Below are 17,931 nucleotides of genomic sequence, written 5' to 3'. Positions count from 1 at the left end.
GGTTTATTTCTTTTTATTTCTTTATGGCTTGTGGACTCCTCTGTGCTAACCCCAAATGCTCATGTTTTGCTGGTAACCGTTAAGATGGACCTCAAGAACGTCATTCTTGATGCTGAATTTTTGTAAAGTGGATTTTTTAAATCTAGCAATAGCCTGAGTTTTCAATGTATTTTCTTTTTCTTTTTAGAAAATTTACCTTTTTTAAGAACAGGATTGGATTTTGTGTCCTAAGAGGTTTGTGCCTATGTTGTTTAATTAGCTGGTGGCAATAGCTGATTTCCTTTGTTTTCTTTCTCAGCTCTTCCCCGAGGTGGGGGTGAAAGGGCTTGTGAGTACCCCACAGGAAGGAATTCCCAAGTGCTCCTTCCTGGGCTCTCAAAGGGGTTCTGCACTTGCTTGGTGGCAGCATCTACCCATCCAAGGTCAGAGAAAAGCTGTAACCTTTGGAGTTTAATATAAGCTTGAGTGGCCAGTATTAATTTTTAGAATAATTGCAGGCCCCCACCTTCTGAACTCAAAGTGCCAGAGTGGGGAATCAGCCTTTACAGGGTAATAGACGAGTGGCCTCTGGCCGGAGCTTTTGAATCATTACCACTTGCATTTCCTTACTGGAGGAGGTGGCAGAATCTGCGTGGGAAGACCTTGAAGAAAATGAAGCACAGCTTTATAATTAGCATGAACTACCTAGAGTTGTGGTTGATCACAAAGAAGGAGTTGAGCAGTAAACCATGTTTGGTGTCAGAGCAACAGCATCCTGTGCCTAAGGAGCATCTGTGGGTTAACACTGTCCTACAGAAGGACATGGTCTGTGTTTTTAATGGCAGCTGAAAACCATAACAAATTAATATTCAACTACAGTAGTGAAGCCAGACAGCCATTCAATAAACGTCATGGATTAAAATACAACAGTTTGTTTTATCGCTACTATAGGGCCACACTACAGCTGCTTCTTTCCAGAATACTAGTGCTCTCATCTTTGAGGTTTGCATCCATAGATGGGTCTCTGATGCTATAGCAAACTAAAGATGTTTCTCATTGGTTGCCTGGGTCAGTTGACACTGTTAGGGTACGTCTACACTACCCGCCGGATCGGCAGGTAGTGATCAATCTATCAAGGATTGATTTATCGCATCTAGGGTAGACGCGATAAATTGATCCCCGATCGTTCTGCCGTCCACTCCTGTACTCCACCGCGGCGAGAGGCGGAAGCGGAGTCGACGGGGGAGCGGCAGTAGTTGACCATGCGTCATGAGGATGCAAGGTAAGTCGACCTAAGATACGTTGACTTCAGCTATGCTAGTCTCGAAGCTGAAGTTGCGTATCTTAGGTCAATTTCGCCCCCCTCCCCCCCAGGGTAGACCAGGCCTCAGTGATCACTAGCTGAATGGTGCTTTACTCCTTCAGTGTACAGTTACAGTAACTTGTAAGTTGTGTAGGAGAGTGGCCACCAAATAAGGCAAGACTGAGATCTGTGTTTAAAGGTGAGTACTTGGTTGCACTGAAATATGCTCTCACTCGACTACATTCCTTATGTACAGCTGAGCAATCCATTATGTTCACTTCAAAATATTCAAATCTTCAGGTTTAGATGAGCCACAGTATCAGCCATCTCCCTAAATATCCATATTACAATACAGCAAAGCAATGATCACAGTTAATTGCAATGAAACGTCACTAATTTGAAGCGCTGAAGGTTTGTAGATACTTCACCATCGGAAGAATTAGGTGATGACCCGATCCTGCAAACCCTATTTCTTAGGGCTGATCTACACTTGGGGGAGAGGGAGGGAGTCGATGTAAGATACGCAACTTCAGCTACGTGAATAGGATAGCTGAAGTTGACATGTCTTATTTCAACTTACCTCCCGTCCTCACGACGCGGGATTGACGGCTGCGGCTCCCCTGTTGACTCCACTACCGCCGCTCGCCCTGGTGCAGTTCCGGAGTCAACGGGAGCGCATTCGGGGATCGATATATCACGTCTAGACAAGACGCGATATATCGATCCCTGATAGATCGATCGCTACCCGCCGATCTGGCGGGTAGTCTGGATGTACCCTTGGAATGAATCCTTACTCGTGACAAGAGTCCCCTTGAATTCACTTAAGTGAATAGGGTGTGAGTAAGGGTTTGCTTGATCAAGTCCAAAACAAGGGTGTGATTCAAAGCCCAGTGAATTTGAAGGTAAGACACTCATTGATTTCAATAGGCTTTGAATGAAGTCTTAAGAATATGGTGACCACTGGAGAAAATTTCCCTTAATATATATAGGGTGAAATCATGGTCCCATTGAAGTGAATGGGAGTTTTACCATTGATTTAAATGGGACCAGGACCACTCATAATATAGTATCTATTCTCCCTTATATACATATACTCTATTATTTGTACAGAATTTATAATCTTTATAACATGAATCCTATTCAGCTAAGAATAAACACCAAACCAGCAGGGATTTATTCATATGACAAGTGCATTTATTATATGAATTTAGTTGAATCAACATCTAATGTATGGCTTTTCTTCACTAGGGGGCTCAAATGTGCAATGACTTGAACACCACTAATTCCTGAAGTTTCCAAGAGATGTCCTGGTTTAACATCAGCACAGTATCAGGGCGCTGTGGTGTTAGGTGCTGTACAAACAGAGGTAAATATGGTCCCTATCCTGAAGAGTTTACAATCTTTCTATGTTTCCCTTATTAGCTCACTGAAATAAGACTAACAAAATGTGGATATACGTTACTGCCAGTATTCAAATACCATTTTTTGCCACTAGAGCTAAAAATAAAGCCATCAGATGGCATCTGTTAAAAAGGTTGAAAACTTGAACAGCCATGCCAACCATTTTGAGACAAGAACATAAATGGATGCATGGCTAAACCATTGGTCAGAGCCTCAGCTAGAGTAAATTGGTCTAGCTCCATTGAAGTGAATGGAGCTACGCTGATTTACCGCTGCTAAGGAACTGTCCCTATATAAACACAATTTTGATAGATTCTTTGTTTTGCTTTCATTCACATAGATCCACCATGCATGCATTTCCTGTGTAAAATTACCTTTTTATTTTTGGTGAAGGCAAACAATAAAAGTGACATCCTGATGAGAGGTGGGGTTGGGGGTGTACAAATCTTGTCTGTTTCAGGCTAAAAATCAGCTCTGGAAACTAAGTAGTTGGTGAAGTCTCCACATAAGCAGAAATTTAGGAATTAGAAATTGAAAGCTGCAGTACACAGAAAATAAACAAATCTACCCATACTTAACTCACCCATAGTTTTGTCTGTATACATCACAATTACGGGCTTAATCTGGATCCATTTTAGAACTAGCCCAGATTTAGCCCTAATTTTAAAGAAGCTAATTATCAATAACTTTGTAAGTAAAATGTGAAACATCCTGGAAATCAGCCTTGCAGCTAATGACTCAGAAGCATTTCCTGGTATTACCCTGACTCTGTGCTGTTTCCCCCCCCTTCATCTTTCATAATGCTCTGTGCAGAGTGTCCTTGGTTCCTACTCCTTAGATAAACCATTCATGGAGTGTAACAAAATATTTGAATCTGTGCAGCCCCTTTCAGCCTACACACAGTGTGACATTTTGGAAAAGCCGGTCAGGCCCACGTACAAGGATATCCAATAATAAGAAACATGAGATTAAATTGCTGCAAACACAGCAACTCCTACAAATGAATCTCTCTCTCCTATCAACAGGTTCTAATGAAACGGAGGCAGTTTTGTCAATGTTATCTTTGGTCTGTTTATGCAGAAGGGAAAAAAAAGTTTCACCAAGAGGTTCCTTGCTGATAAACAATAAGCTTACTTGAGTAGGACCAAATTCTGTCCTGGGATGGGAGTTTTGTGCATGTGTTAGAGAACAGAATTTGACTCTTAAACTTTAAGGGCTGGACTCTCAGCTGATGTAAATCAACATCCGTCCACTAAACTCAATGGATACATGCCTGTGAACTCAGTGGATCTATGTCACTTTACATCAGGTGAGGATCTGGCCCAAAATTAGTTCATTACAGTATGAGAGATGTCCAAGTAAGGAATTTACATCCACTACCTGATCCACTGTCTGCCTTTGAAAACTGGTCAGACACTGGTGGGTGGTTGGCTACACCATGTAGCTTACAGCACGGTGTTTGGCAGATCCTGAAGGACAAAGAATGGTGAGTGAGATAGAACTGTTGGTAGGATACATGTAGTTCTGAATCCCTCTATAAGGGTTATACAACGAAGCAGGGGTGCTGGAACAATTTGTATAGTATGTGGGGGGGGAGCTGAGTGCCATTGACCCAAACTGTAAACCCTGAATATGATAATTAACTCTTGCTTTGTGCAAAACAGTCATTGTAGGTAAAACTTACCACTGTGCAGGGCTGCACAAGGCCTGATCACTATGTAAGTCCTACTTAGGCCTGGTGTGGGCCTCAACACGGACATGTATTTCACTGCAGGGGACATTGTGTAATTTTAACCAGGAAACCTGACAGACCCTCTTATTTGTCCTCTGTGTCTTTAGGGAGCCAGATAGGACTTCCCCTTCATTCCTAGTGACTGAGGAGAAAACCAGTAAGGCCTCATCCAGGGTAGGTATCAGCAAAGACTCCTTTGTCCTCTCCTGGCAAGCGATGGGGGAAAGATAAAGTCCTCTCCTTATCACCTTCTGCTAGGGACACAACCAGCTTTTCAACTGGGGGTGGGGTGGGGTGGGGCTAAGTCCTCTTCTCTTCCTGGTACTTTGGCTGAGCAGGGTGTGGGGGGATCTGATTTGAGCTACCTTGTTCTGTCAGTTGTCTACACTGCAGATATCAGTTAGGTATTCTGAGAGATCCCTTTTCTGCTGCACTTCTGCTGAAGTGAAATGGCAGCAGCCAAACTAGAAAGAACACCTCTTGGCTAACTTCCTGTATCATGAACCTCCACATCTAACTGATGGTTGTGCCCTTTTATTTCTTCTTGCCATAGGAGTGGGAGCACTGTTAGGTTAGAGCAGGCGACCAGGGGTTGGTACAATTCCTGATTCTGCTGCTGACTCCTTGTGTGCCTCAGACTAGTCACTTAGGCCCAGACCCTCTAACACCTATTGATTTCAAGGGATTTAGGTGCCTAAGTATCTTTGAGGATCTGGGCCTTAATCTCTCCATACTTCACTTTCCTTGTCTGAGTATCATAACACTTCCCTTATAAGGGCTTTATGAGAATTCATGTTTGTAAATCACTTCAGTGTCCTACGATGAAAGATGTGAAAGTGCAAAGAACTGTAACAAACTGGCTAGTGGGTATATAGATCGCCACCTTCAATTGTGTTTCATATGCCGCATACTGCTAAGCGCTAAAGGCAATTGTCTTTTAGTTCAAGCTGTAGGATCCAGGGACTTTTTAAAACAAGAGGATCTGAGTTTTCTCTTTGTTACCTACATGAGGTTCCAAGCAGCCTTGGTGTGCATCACAGTGGCTACCAGGAACTGTTGCTGGCCACAGATTTGTCACCATAATATTATTTCTCCAGCTTTCTTGGGTTAATGTCCACCATGTGCTTTCTTTGGCAGCTTGTTCCAAATTCTCACCAGCCTTTTCACTGAGACATCCTGTCTTGAATTGCCTGCATTATGTTAATTCCCTTCTTCAGCTTCAGCACATATAACAGCTTTTCAAATTAGTTTTGATCACATATAAATCTGAGAGGCATCAGTCTGTTCCTGGACAATTATAAACCTCTCCAATACTTCACTTGGGCCCTGTTCTAATCTAATTACATCCTGTGTATCTCTGCTTTTAGCATACTTCTTATTAAAACTCCTGTAGTGTGTCCCCTTCTTGCATTTCAATTGTGCAGGGTAGATATTCTCCTTGCTAGACTGGTGGGGAGGAGCATTGGGGTGGGATGCATCTCAGGAACCTGCTTAGTACTTGGGAAAAAGGCATGCAACCCAGATGGAGTAGAAATAAGGCAGGGAGTGGCTACAAGAAACAAATTACACACATTCCAATTTAAAGGAAAAAAGAATCTCAGAGAAACGGGGTGCATAAGTTAAAGTGCATCTCCGGGCCACTTTAATTTGCGCGACTGGCACTCTAGTAGCAGATCCCCTGGGGTTTGCTAACCTTGGCAGTGTAACAAAGGTCACATACTCGCATGAATGAACCGTTCCTGAACAATTTCTACAACTCGCTGAGATACTAGTGGAGTTTCCCTCAGGACTGACATGCTTGTCATCTCTTTCCATCTTCCTCCAAAATGAGGAAATATTGGGGCCATCGCAAGGAAAAATGCCACTTGTCATTCACACATCTGAAACCTCCTGCATTGCAGGAGACTAGAATACAGTGCTGCACGCCGACAGGGTGCCTGTTTCTGTTAGAATTCTCATCTCTAATTCCGCAGAGCAATTAAGAGTGTTTAGGATCAGCTACAGATACAGTGGGCCCCACTATTTCTGCTGTCAGAGATAATAAACAGCAGAGTTTGCCTTTATTAATGATAGACCATCCTGTGCTAAATACCAAACAGAATAATGATGATAATCCCATGGGCCTGGCACACTCTGAAACAAAAAAAGAAGGGGAGACCCCGCCCCACAGATCTTATAAAACAGCAGAGGGAGGAGTTCGGAGCACAAAGGCAAATACAATCAGATCAGGTGGCTGCTTGAGAGAGTAACACACAGTTGGTGTTGAGGGCAGCTGCCCTGGGAACTAGGAATTCAACTCCTCAAACAACTATTCAAGTCACCTCTGCCCTTGCCCACAAAGGGAAGGGAAAGAGGAAGCACATTCCCTTCCCAGTGCCAAAGCCTCAACCCCCTATTGGGGGATAACAGCCCATATGGTCTCCCACACCTTCCTGGGTGACAGGTGTCCCTACTTAGCACTATGCAGCTGTCAGTACATCCATCTAGTCGCTCCAGCCTCAATATGATATAATCCCTAATGGGCATTCCTCTTTAATTTAAATGCTGTAGATCTGTGATTTTGGGAGGAGTGGAAGGTTTAGGGTTCCGACCTCTGTGCTGCAGACGTATAGTGCAGCTGGCAGTTTTGGTGTCTGTTCTCTGTGGCCTCAGGTTAGTTACAATCTGTACTGAAAAGGGGAGAAGGAAAACAGGAGCATTAAGCCTGATCCTTTTCTCATTTAAGTCAATGGGAATATCTCCACTGCCGCCAATGAAGACTGGATTGGAGTTGAGAGGAGATACCAATGAAAGAGGTGTTCAGAAGCAAGTATAGAGGGAATGGTTTGAAAGCTCAGAGGCAGGTGTACTGGGGATACTTGCATTGACAGAAAATATGTAAACAGATATCAGTGCAGAAGTAATTACAGCGAAACAAGTTCTAATAACAGTAAAGATGAGAGAAAAGGTGGGTTGGCTAGTTTGCCTCCTTCCAGTGACCGATTTCTTCTGCTTTAGGACCTGTTCTTTCCTCATTGAAATCGGTGGAAGTTTTGCCATGAATTTCAGTGGAAGCAGGGTCTTGTTTGCTGGCCTACTCTAAGCTGTTGGAAGCCTTGTGACCTAAGGGATCTTCAATTCCTAGGGCGGTTTCAATGGAAGCAGCACTAAGAGTGCAGGTATGATCTTGTGTAAGAGTTCCCAGTCCCTCTCTGAAGTTTATGGGGCTTTTTGAAGCACTTGGAGGAGACGAAGGTGATCAGGAACAGTCAGCATGGATTCACCAAGGCAGGGCCGGCTCCAAGTTTTTTGCCGCCCCAAGCAAAAAAAAATTCCCGTGCCCCCCCAATCCCCGCCCCAACTTCGCCCCTTCCCCACCCCATTCCAACCCCTTCCGCAAATCCCCAGCCCCGCCTCCTCCCCCGGGTGCACCGCATTTCCCCTCCTACCTCTCCCTCCCAGGCTTGCCTGGGAGGGAGGGGGGAGAAACGGAGCGGCGGCGCGCTTGGGGGAGGATGCGGAGGTGAGCTGGAGGGGGAAGCGGTTCCTTGGCCCCCCCCTCCGGGTTACTTCCTTTGGCCCTCCCTGCACCCCCCACCGCCACAGCTCACCGCCGCTATTAGGTATATTAGGTGTTATCTTCAAGCAGAATTGCATTGTTTCTGCCAGACACAGATCTGTATATCTGTTTTAGGTATGCTTGTTGTTTTAATCAATTATAGGATCAGATCATCAGCTGGTATGAATTGGTATAGTTCCACTGATTTCAATTCCACTGATTTCAGTGGAGCTTCTCCGATTTAACAAGTCGAGGACCTGGCCCTTAATCTGAAGAAATAAATGTAGCACTAATCAATTTCATATATGATCCCATGGCACCAGTGACTGAGCCAGTATTTTTTAATGGATCAGGAAAGAGTGCATATCCTAAGCTCAGTAGGCGGGAAACTGTGTCTCTTCCAGCTCATGCTAAACCACAGATAATAATCGAGTGGACTGAAAGACAGTTGCATGGAGGCAAATACGAATGCTACCAGCGTGGTCTGTCCTGTGATGCCTGTGGTGCATCAGCACGTCCTCTCTACTTGCCACGTTTGATCTGGCAGAGCGATGTGCTAAAGGGCTGCCTCAGAGCATTTCCTAGTAGCATTTCTTTTGTCCCTGAGTTTGTCTAGTTTTAACTCAGATAGCTCAAAATTATGTTTTTCTTTTACTGCCGGAACCCAGTTACAATGCCTGAGACCAGAGCATCTCTATACGAGGCAGTGTCATTTACTGGATAGGACACTGGACTCTGAGTCAGGAGAAAAAGATTCTAATCTTGACTCTGTTAGCTGTGTAACCTTGAACAAGTCTCTTCACTTCTCTGACTTTGCTTCTCCTCCTACCCTGGTCTGCCTTGTACTTAAATTGTAAACTGACAGGGACTCATTGTATTTGTACTGGAGTCATGATCTCAGAAGGGGCCTCAAGTTACCACAGTAAGAGTAACTATAAATAATAATTTATCTTCATGTATAATAAAATACTATATTCTGTAGGACCTTTCAGCCCCAATGATCCCATAAAGTCATATGCAAACTTTATCCCCTGGTGATGGTCGCTGGTGGAGTTAAGCAAATATTTCCCAATTAATAATTTATTATCACTCCTACTATCATGGACCAAGACTCCATTGTGCTAGGTGCTGTACAAACACAGGACAAAAAGACAGTCCCTGTCCCAAGGAGACTACAATCTAGGTATAAGCCAAGAGATGGATATAGACAGGGGACTACAAGGAAATCGACAATGCTGGTCAGAATGACAGGCAGTGGTCTCCATGCACCAGCAGCCTAACCACTGCCAATTTTTTTTGTAGGTATCATGGCAAAGGGGAGTTTTAAGGAGGGAGCTGAGGGTGGACAAAGAGATGCCTTTGTGGATGGTTATGGTGCGCTCCTTGCAAGCGTGAGGGGCAGTGTGAGAGAAAGCACAAAGGTGCTTGTTTGAAAATTTTACAAATGGATGCTGGAGGCTGGCACCATGGGCTGATCGGAAGCGGGAGTTGACATTTCAATAGCACATGAGAGATGACAAGTTGTGAAGAGCCTTGAAAGTGAAGACAAGCAGTTTGTTTGATGCACTAGAGAATGGGGAGCCAGTAGAGTCATTCAGAGACAGGGGTTGTGATGGGTTGGATCACAGAACCCTCCTTGGGAGCTGCCCCCTGATGTGCCAAGACTACTTCTGCCCCTGCTTTCCCTGCCAGCTCGGAACCCCAGCACCCCATCTTGCTGAGCCAGACACACCCGTCTGCTCCAACACAGATCCAGGGTCTGAATTACTTGCCCCACAGCTGCAGACATAACTGAAAGCAGCTTACAGAAGTGTTCTGGTCTTTAACACTCATATGCCCAACTCCCAATGGGGTCTAAAACTCAAATAAATCCGTATTACCCTGTATAAAGCTTATACAGGGTAAACTCATAAATAGTTCGCCCTCTATAACGCTGATAGAGAGATATGCACAGCTGTTTGCCCCCTCCCCCCAGGGAATAATACATACTCTGGGTTAATTAATAAGTAAAAAGTGATTTTATTAAATACAGAAAGTAGGATTTAAGTGGTTCCAAGTAGTAACAGACAGAACAAAGTAAGTCACCAAGCAAAATAAAATAAAACACGCAAATCTATGTCTAATCAAACTGAATACAGATAATCTCACCCTTAGAGATGCTTCAGTAAGTTTTTTCCTGAGACTGGACACCTTCCTAGTCTGGGCACAATTCTTTCCCCTGGTACAGCTCTTGTTCCAGCTCAGGTGATAGCTAGGGGAATCTTCATGATGGCCCTCTCTTTTCTGTTCCACCCATTTATATATCTTTTACATAAGGCGGGAATCCTTTGTCCCTCTCTGGGTTCCCACTCCCCCCTTCTCAATGGAAAGGCACCAGGTTAAAGATGGATTCCAGTTCAGGTGACATGGTCACATGTCACTGTAAGGCTTCATTACCCACTTGCCAGCACACAGTTATACAGGAAGATTTACAGGTAAAACAGAGCCATCTACAGTCAATTGTCCTGGTTAATGGGAGTCATCAAGATTCCAAACTGCCATTAATGGCCCACACTTTGCATAATTACAATAGGCCCAGAGTTATATTTCATATTTCTAGTTTCAGATACAAGAGTGGTACGTTTGTACAAACAGGATGATCACACTCAGTAGATTATAAGCTTTGTAATGATACCTTACAAGAGACCTTTTGCATAAAGCATATTCCAGTTACATTAGCATATTTTCATAAAATCATATAGAGTGCAACATCACAGGGGTGGCATGGAAAAAGCACCATGCTAGAAGAATGCTCCTTGCAGCAACATTCTGAATGGGCGTTTGTCAAGGCCCGGGAAAAGGATGTTGCAGTAATTGAAATGTGAGATCTTGAGCACCTGGATGAGCATTTTAACTGTGTGGATGGATAGAAAAGGCCGTATCGTAGAGATGCTATGTAGAAAGAATCCATAAGATTTAGCCATAACTGGATGTGAGGATGCCCAGGTTACAGGCCTGAGTGACAGGCAGGACGGTGGTGCTGTCTACAGTGATCTATTAAAGAGATGGGGGGAGAGGTGGAGGGAAAGCTTAAAAGCTGTGTTTTAGCCTTTTGAGTTTGAGCTGACAGCTAGACATCCATAAGATGTCAGAGACAGGCTGAAGTGTTTAGTTAGAAGGAGGCAGGGATGGAGTAGCGAGCTAGATCGGTGAGCTGTCAGAATAGAGATGATAGTTGAATTTGTGTTTGTGGATGAGATTACAGTGAGGTAAGGTGTTAGAGGGAGAAGAGAAGGGGACTAAGGACAGAGCCCTCTGGAACCCCCACAGAAAGTTTGAGGGGAGATGCACAGGATCCTCTGAAGGACATGCTGAAGGAATGAGTGAAGAGAACCTATAGAGGACTGAGTCTCAGAAGCCAACGGAGGACAAGATTTCAAGAAGACCATGGTCAATGGTGTCAAAGGCAGCTGACAGGTCAAGGAGGATGAGGATGGAGTACTAGTTCTGAGTTTTGGTTAGGACTAGGTCATTGCAGCCTTTGACAAGAATGGTTTCAGTGGAGTGCAATGGGCAGAAGCCAGATTGCAGGAGGTCTAGGATGGTGTCAGAGGAGAGGAACTCCAGACAGCCATTGTAGACAGCACGTTCAATGAGCTTAGAGATGAAAGGCAGACGGAAGATGGGGCGGTGGTAGCTGGAGAGGTAAGTGGGGTCAAGGGTGGGGTTTTTAAGATGGAAGAGACTAAATCTTACTTGTATTGTGAGGGAAAAGAGCCTGAGGAGAGTGTTTAACCTCCTTTCCTGCTCATGGAATATTCATGAGCGGGTTGTGATTTCCTTGTTTTTATCTGTCATTCTAAATTGTTGACACATTTTTTGTAATGTTTTTAACTCTGTGGATTAATCAGCTCAGCTCTGCCACTGTGCAATTCTCAATATTCATGATTCCAGGCATCTCATTTCATGGCTGGTCGGATAGGCCATCACATGGCCTGGTTTCTGTTGTTTGACTGCATGAGCATCTCTACTGTGATTTTTTTTTTTACACCTACACATTTAAAATTCAATTTCCACAGAGACTCACTCCTGTGATTTTTGGGGAGTTTCCCTGGCATGGACATTCATGCCAGCAGAACTGTAGCTACTGGTGGGAAGGAAATACAAACGGGGCGTGAGCATGGCCAAAGGAACATTGGGATGGATATTTGCAGAAGGTATTTTGCAGCATTTGCCCAGATCTGCACTCTCTTTACATATATTAGACTTCAACACCTGATTTGGGCCTTGAATTTGCAAAAATTTATTCACATGCTTAATTCTACATACGGCATAAAATCCTGACCCCATGGAAGTCAATGGCGATACTTCCATTGACTGTAATGGTGCCAAATTTCACCTGCTGTGTGTAAACCTCACTGAAGTCCATGCGTAAGCACGTCACTATGTGTTTGCAGACCGGGGCCTTTTGTTGTTATTCACAATGCTGATCCTATTGTCAAAAGACTTTTTTCTGCTGCTCTGGTCAGGTTTGTGATTCACTCCGTCTGTCTCCCTGTACAAATAGCAGGAAGGGCATAGCAGGATACTCCTGCATGCCTCCCGTTTCCTTTGATTTGTGAGGGACCACACTCAGTCAGCGCTGGGTGATGGAAATTAGAGCAATCATTTCCCTTCCTGAGGGGAGTGGGAGTTATTTCCTCCCCATCACCACAGCTGGGCCCTTCCTTAGACCACAGGAACCACACTGTAAATAAGAACAAAGTAGGAGTCGGCAGGGGAGGTTGAGAGAACAAAGGGATAAACCTAACTTCTTTTCAACACTAATCTGGATACAGGACCTGTTTGTATGCAGTCTTACCGGTTGTTTTTTCCAGGAGATACTGTACATATTATATAACAGTGTCCATACTATTAAAAATCTATGTTTAAGCTTACCCACTTAAGCACTTGGTCAGCAACTACCAAAGTTAAGGCTGCACATGCAAGCTTAAATCTGTCCCCCTGTGCACATGCATTCGGGTATAGAGCCAGATCTTCAGCATAGTTAATGGAACTGGGCCAATTTACACAAGCTGAGGCTTTGGGCCACTGTCTTTAATTGCATGATCTCATCATATTTATCAACAATATAAAATCATACAGTTTTTGTCTAAACCCTTAGATACCCATGTTTAGTCTCTCGTAGCATTGTTTACTATTCTGTGTATGCCAAACAATGTTTGTTAACATAATTTGTGTGCAAAATACACAGGAAAGGTGAAATTGACTCCATACAAAAAGCCAGCACAAGGTGCATTCCCACCACTTACATTCCACTGAAACTTTGTTTATGTGAGGGCTACAGTTGGACTTAAGTGATGCTACATCTTTGCTGTAGCCCCGTGCACAGAATTTCACCCTGAGTCGCGGTTATGCTCCTGCCAATCTATCCTTCGTTTACTTGTGCACTTTATGAAGTTATGGGGTGACAATGCATTGTGCTGTATTATCTGAGGAACAGTATGTGAAAGTCTATATTGTGTATTTACACAAGGGGGCAGAATAAATGTTGCATGAGAAACTTTGACTTTGGCAGGGTGTGATTTTGTGTCTTAGTTTTGCAATTTTTAAAGTTTTCTATTTAAAGACAGAAAATAATCCTATCATTAGAACTATTTTGTTGGCCATTGGAACTCCCATGCAGCAGGCCCACTGACTGAGACAAGGGCTCCTGAAAACTCCTGCCTTATTGTACAGCTTCTAAGGTTGTACAACCAATGGTCCTGTCTCAGTGAAGGTCTCATCCTACTTCTATTGTAAGTTGGGGGGATCTTTTCATTGACTGCAGTGGGACATGGATAAAGCCCTGGGCATGCCACTGAAAATTATACAGGGGCAGAAGGAAACCACACACTCTTTTTATTTATTTTTTTTTTTTTTAAAGAAAGAGAGTTCTATATCTCCAGTTGCAAAGGTTAAGAGATTAGCTCAAATTGTTTCTGCCTAACTGTCCTAATGCAGAACAATCAGTAGACAACATAACAGGAATGTTAGCCTTACATAAAGGTAAAAAAGCTTTTCCAGGATCCATTGGTTCTTAATTCTCACTGATTAAACTAAATCCATGCCAAATTGTAAACCTGGGTAATTTTGTAATTTGTGTCTGAGCTGGGACTACAGAGCCTTTCAGAGAGGGCTTTGAGATTTGACAAGTTAAAAGCTTTTTCTTAACCAAGTTATCCAGTCATGTTACAATAGCTACTTAGCAGTATCATGAGGCTGCTGCAAAATGAATGTAATATTTATGCCTATTTTCCAGACAGCCAGGGAAAAGAGTCTTATTAGTGTCAGAAACATGACTGCATATAAGAATCATGTCATGAAATTTCATCTATTTTTGGTTGCTTGATGCTAGGGTGACCAGATGTCCCGATTTTATAGGGACAGTCCCGATTTTGGGGTCTTTTTCTTATATAGGCTCCTATTACCTCCCACCACTGTCCCGATTTTTCACATTTGCTGTCTGGTCACCATACTTGATGTTCATGTTCAATCTCCTGGATATATCACTTCTTGTGTGGAAGTAAAAAATGGATCTGCTGTGCAAAAGAATGAGCAGCCAAAACCCGAAGAAAGCAAACATTTCTCATTCAGCTCTAAGATGGACAGCACCCACAAAATCTAGAGCCAGATTTTCAGTTAGGCAGCAAGACAAGTGGCCAGATGTTCATAAGAGCTCAGCACCCAACAACTCTCCGCATGCTGAGCTCTGCTGAAATCTGGACACTTGTCTTGCTGCCTAACTTGTGGGTGCTGAGCACTTGAAAACTCGGGCCACAAGTGATTTTGAAAATCTGGCCCCACAAGCCTTACATCCTTCCTGAAATCATTTGAAAATACCAGATGACTAGGAACCAGCTAAAATCATATTGGGAGGATTAATGCATCTATTTTCTTAATGAAAAATAACTATTGCAAACCTTTCCAAATAGCTGAGGAGACCACAACAAAAGCTTCCCTAGAGCTGTGAGCAATAACTACAGATTCAACCACAATGTGGTGTGTGTGTGTGTGTGGGGGGGGGGGAATGATAAAACTTACTAGGGACAGCCAGTGAAAGAAGGGAACCTGTTGCCTAGCACCTGTGAATCCAAAAATTTGCTGCTGGTGTTGTGATTTCAACTCCCAGTCTGCTTAGGTGCATTAGGAGCTACCCAATGCCTGCATCCCTGAACAGCGGGAGCTCTCAATATTCAGATCTGCCCTGGTTGCATGGTGTACTCCTGCAACTCTCTTCCCTGACCCCAGGCTGCTAGACTACAGAGGGATTTCTGTGTGTCTAGTGATCCATGTACAGAGAGGATGCTTGTGGGATGAGAGAGAGAGAGCTGAGTAAGGTGATGTGTTCTGTCCCTGGGACCGAAGCTCAGTAGCTAATACAAGTAGAGGCAGAGCGGTCACTGAACTTGGAGTTAGCTCTGCCACTGCCCTGTTGTGTGACCTTGGCCAAGTCACTGCATCACTCTATGCCTCTGTTTTCCTAACTGTAACACTGAGATAACGATACTTTACGCGTGAGTGGTCCCATTTATTTTGTCTTCACTTCCTGTCCTAAATTGTTGTGCAGTTTTATTGAACTCAGTGACACCACTCACATGCTTACAAGTTAAGCATGTGCAAACGTCTTGGCAGAATCAAGGCCTTAGGGCCAACTTTTGCAGAACTGGGCCCTAAACTAATTTGAAGGGGTTATTTCCTACGCCACTGACATGCAGCCATCTCCTGGGGGGAACCTGGCAGTTGTTTAGCAGAGCACAATAACACTGCGTAAGAGTTTAGGACAGGACATGAAGAATATTATACACAAGTGAAACTGCAGGGAGAATTTTAGGGACTGATTGTGCAGTCCTTATTCATGCAGCTGCTTAGTCATGCACGTAACCCTCCTCCCCTCCTGCCCCCAAGTCATTAGAAGATAATGGAAAGTCAGTGGGGCTATCTACTTGAGAAAGAATTGAATGATCATGCTCTAAACTTTCTCTGTATAACATGGGGAAAAATGACAAAAAGGTCAATATTAGAATGTCTTTACTGGGGGGGGGGGGGGAGGAAATAATTTCCAAATCACGTTACTATTTTCAGCATATCACAGTGGAACAGGCTGAAATCATTTGCTGCTTAAGAAATGTGGAAGTGTTTTGTTACCTGGAGAACATCTATTGTCTGTGGACCTCGCAAGAATACTGAATGAAAAACAATAAGTTATTCATGGAGCACCAAATTCTTGGGGAGAATCTTGTTACTAAGCAGTCTTATAAGATTTTAATTGCTGTCCATGTTTACTTTGGGTAAAATACAAGTCTTCTACAAAGTATGAGCCCCAGGTAAATGCATGTAATAAAGAGAAACAAGGCAAACAACAGTAAAAAATGGTTCATTGAAGTAAATGGGACTATTTCAGGAGTAAGATAAAACTTACTGTAAGGGGTGAACAGCCTATCTCATAGGTTGAAAATCACCGCTATTCAGAGGACCCACACAAGACCTATGTGCTATTTACATCCCATTTCAATCATCGACATAGGACTTAAGTGGTACATAGTGTTGCTGTCCTCTGTGCACAGTGACACCTTTCACCTATAAAACACAGGAAATAGTAGAGACGATTGAGATGTTTCATGCAGAAATATTTCTCATTGAACAAAGACAATGTCTTCTACACTGAACATTTTTTGGAAAAATGTCAATTCCAATTAAAAGTTTCATTTTTTTCCATGGGAGATTTTGAAATTAGAGTTTTCATTTAGAATTGACGTCTCCATTTAAAATGTTGTCTTGCTCTGGTAGTTTGGTTTAAAAAGCCTAAACAAATTGACTATTCAAGTCAAAATGAAATGCAAACTTTCATTTTTAAGAAGTTTGAAACTTCCTGTGCGAAACCAAACATGTTTTTATCAAAAAAATTAAAACAAAGATTCACTTTTCCAGCCAGCTTTAGGAAATGAGAAATCCTCCCCAAACAAAAGAGATAGTGAAGAAATTCCTTTGTCCAAAGACATAGTCTCCTTTATGAAGACTGAAGAGGTCCTCAGTTTTCTTCTCACTTCCCCTCTATTCCTGGCCTTCTCTCTTTTTGCTGGAGGACTTTAGGAAGACACATGGCGAATGGTGACTGGCACAGGGGGCTGTCATCTGAATCTCAGTCAACATCCCTTCCTCTCGGTAGCTGGGGGAACTACAGCACACCTTTCTTCAGGCTCTTGTGAAGTCACCATCCTGGTCTTCCAAGTATCTCATCAAAGTTCTTTAACAAATGAGAAGAGGGAAGTCAGAATCTGATGTTACTACTGCAAAAATCATGTAACCATGGAGCAATCACCATGCTCCTGCTCTTCCCTTAGCCAAATCCTTCCCTCCTGGGCTGGGCAATACAGAGCCAGGGCCGGCTCTAGGATTTTTGCCGCCCAAAGTAAAAACAATTTTGTCCGCCCCCCCCCCATTCTTTAATTACCCCACCCCCGGCCCCGCCTCAACTCCGCCCCTTCCCCAAATCCCCAGCCCTGCCTCCTCCCGCCAGGCTCTCAAGCCTAGGAGGGAGGGGGAGAAGCGGCGCCCGCGCCGCGGCCACTTGGAGTCTCCCCTGCCCAGGTTTGAGAGCCTGGGAGGGAGGGGGAGATTCCGCGTGGCCGCGGCGCGGGCGCCGCTGCTCCCCCTCCCTCCCAGGCTCTCAAGCCTGGGGCGGAGGGGGAGCAGCGGCGTGCGAAACGGCCGCTCGGGATCTCTCCCTCCCTCCCAGGTTTGAGAGCCTGGGAGGGAGGGGGAGACTCCGAGTGGCCGCGGCGCGGGCGCCACTTCTTCCCCTCCCTCCCTGGCTCCCAGGGCCGGCTCCAGGCACCAGCAAAACAAGCTGGTGCTTGAGGCGGCACATTTTTAGGGGCGGCATGGCCGGCGCCAGAATGCGGCCCCTAAAAATGTGCCCCGGCCGCCCTAGCTCACCTCCGCTGCTGCTGCCACGGC

The 17,931-nt window shown here is 44.2% G+C and overlaps 1 long non-coding RNA gene across 1 annotated transcript in view; it reads left to right on the top strand.

Moving 5' to 3' along the window:
- The first annotated feature begins 298 nt into the window (after positions 1–298).
- LOC101950133 (uncharacterized) overlaps positions 299–17,931 on the top strand; it is a 45,868-nt gene continuing 28,235 nt past the window's right edge. The window contains exons 1-3 of the long non-coding RNA XR_256142.4: positions 299–422; positions 2,531–2,648; positions 4,523–4,589. This is a non-coding gene — a long non-coding RNA (uncharacterized LOC101950133). The remainder of the gene's footprint in view (positions 423–2,530; positions 2,649–4,522; positions 4,590–17,931) is intronic.

This window comes from Chrysemys picta, chromosome 9 (assembly GCF_011386835.1).
Source record: "Chrysemys picta bellii isolate R12L10 chromosome 9, ASM1138683v2, whole genome shotgun sequence".
Lineage (NCBI taxonomy): Eukaryota > Metazoa > Chordata > Testudines > Emydidae > Chrysemys > Chrysemys picta.
Note: the sequence above shows the minus strand (reverse complement) of the source record. Positions and strands in the feature narration are given on the sequence as shown.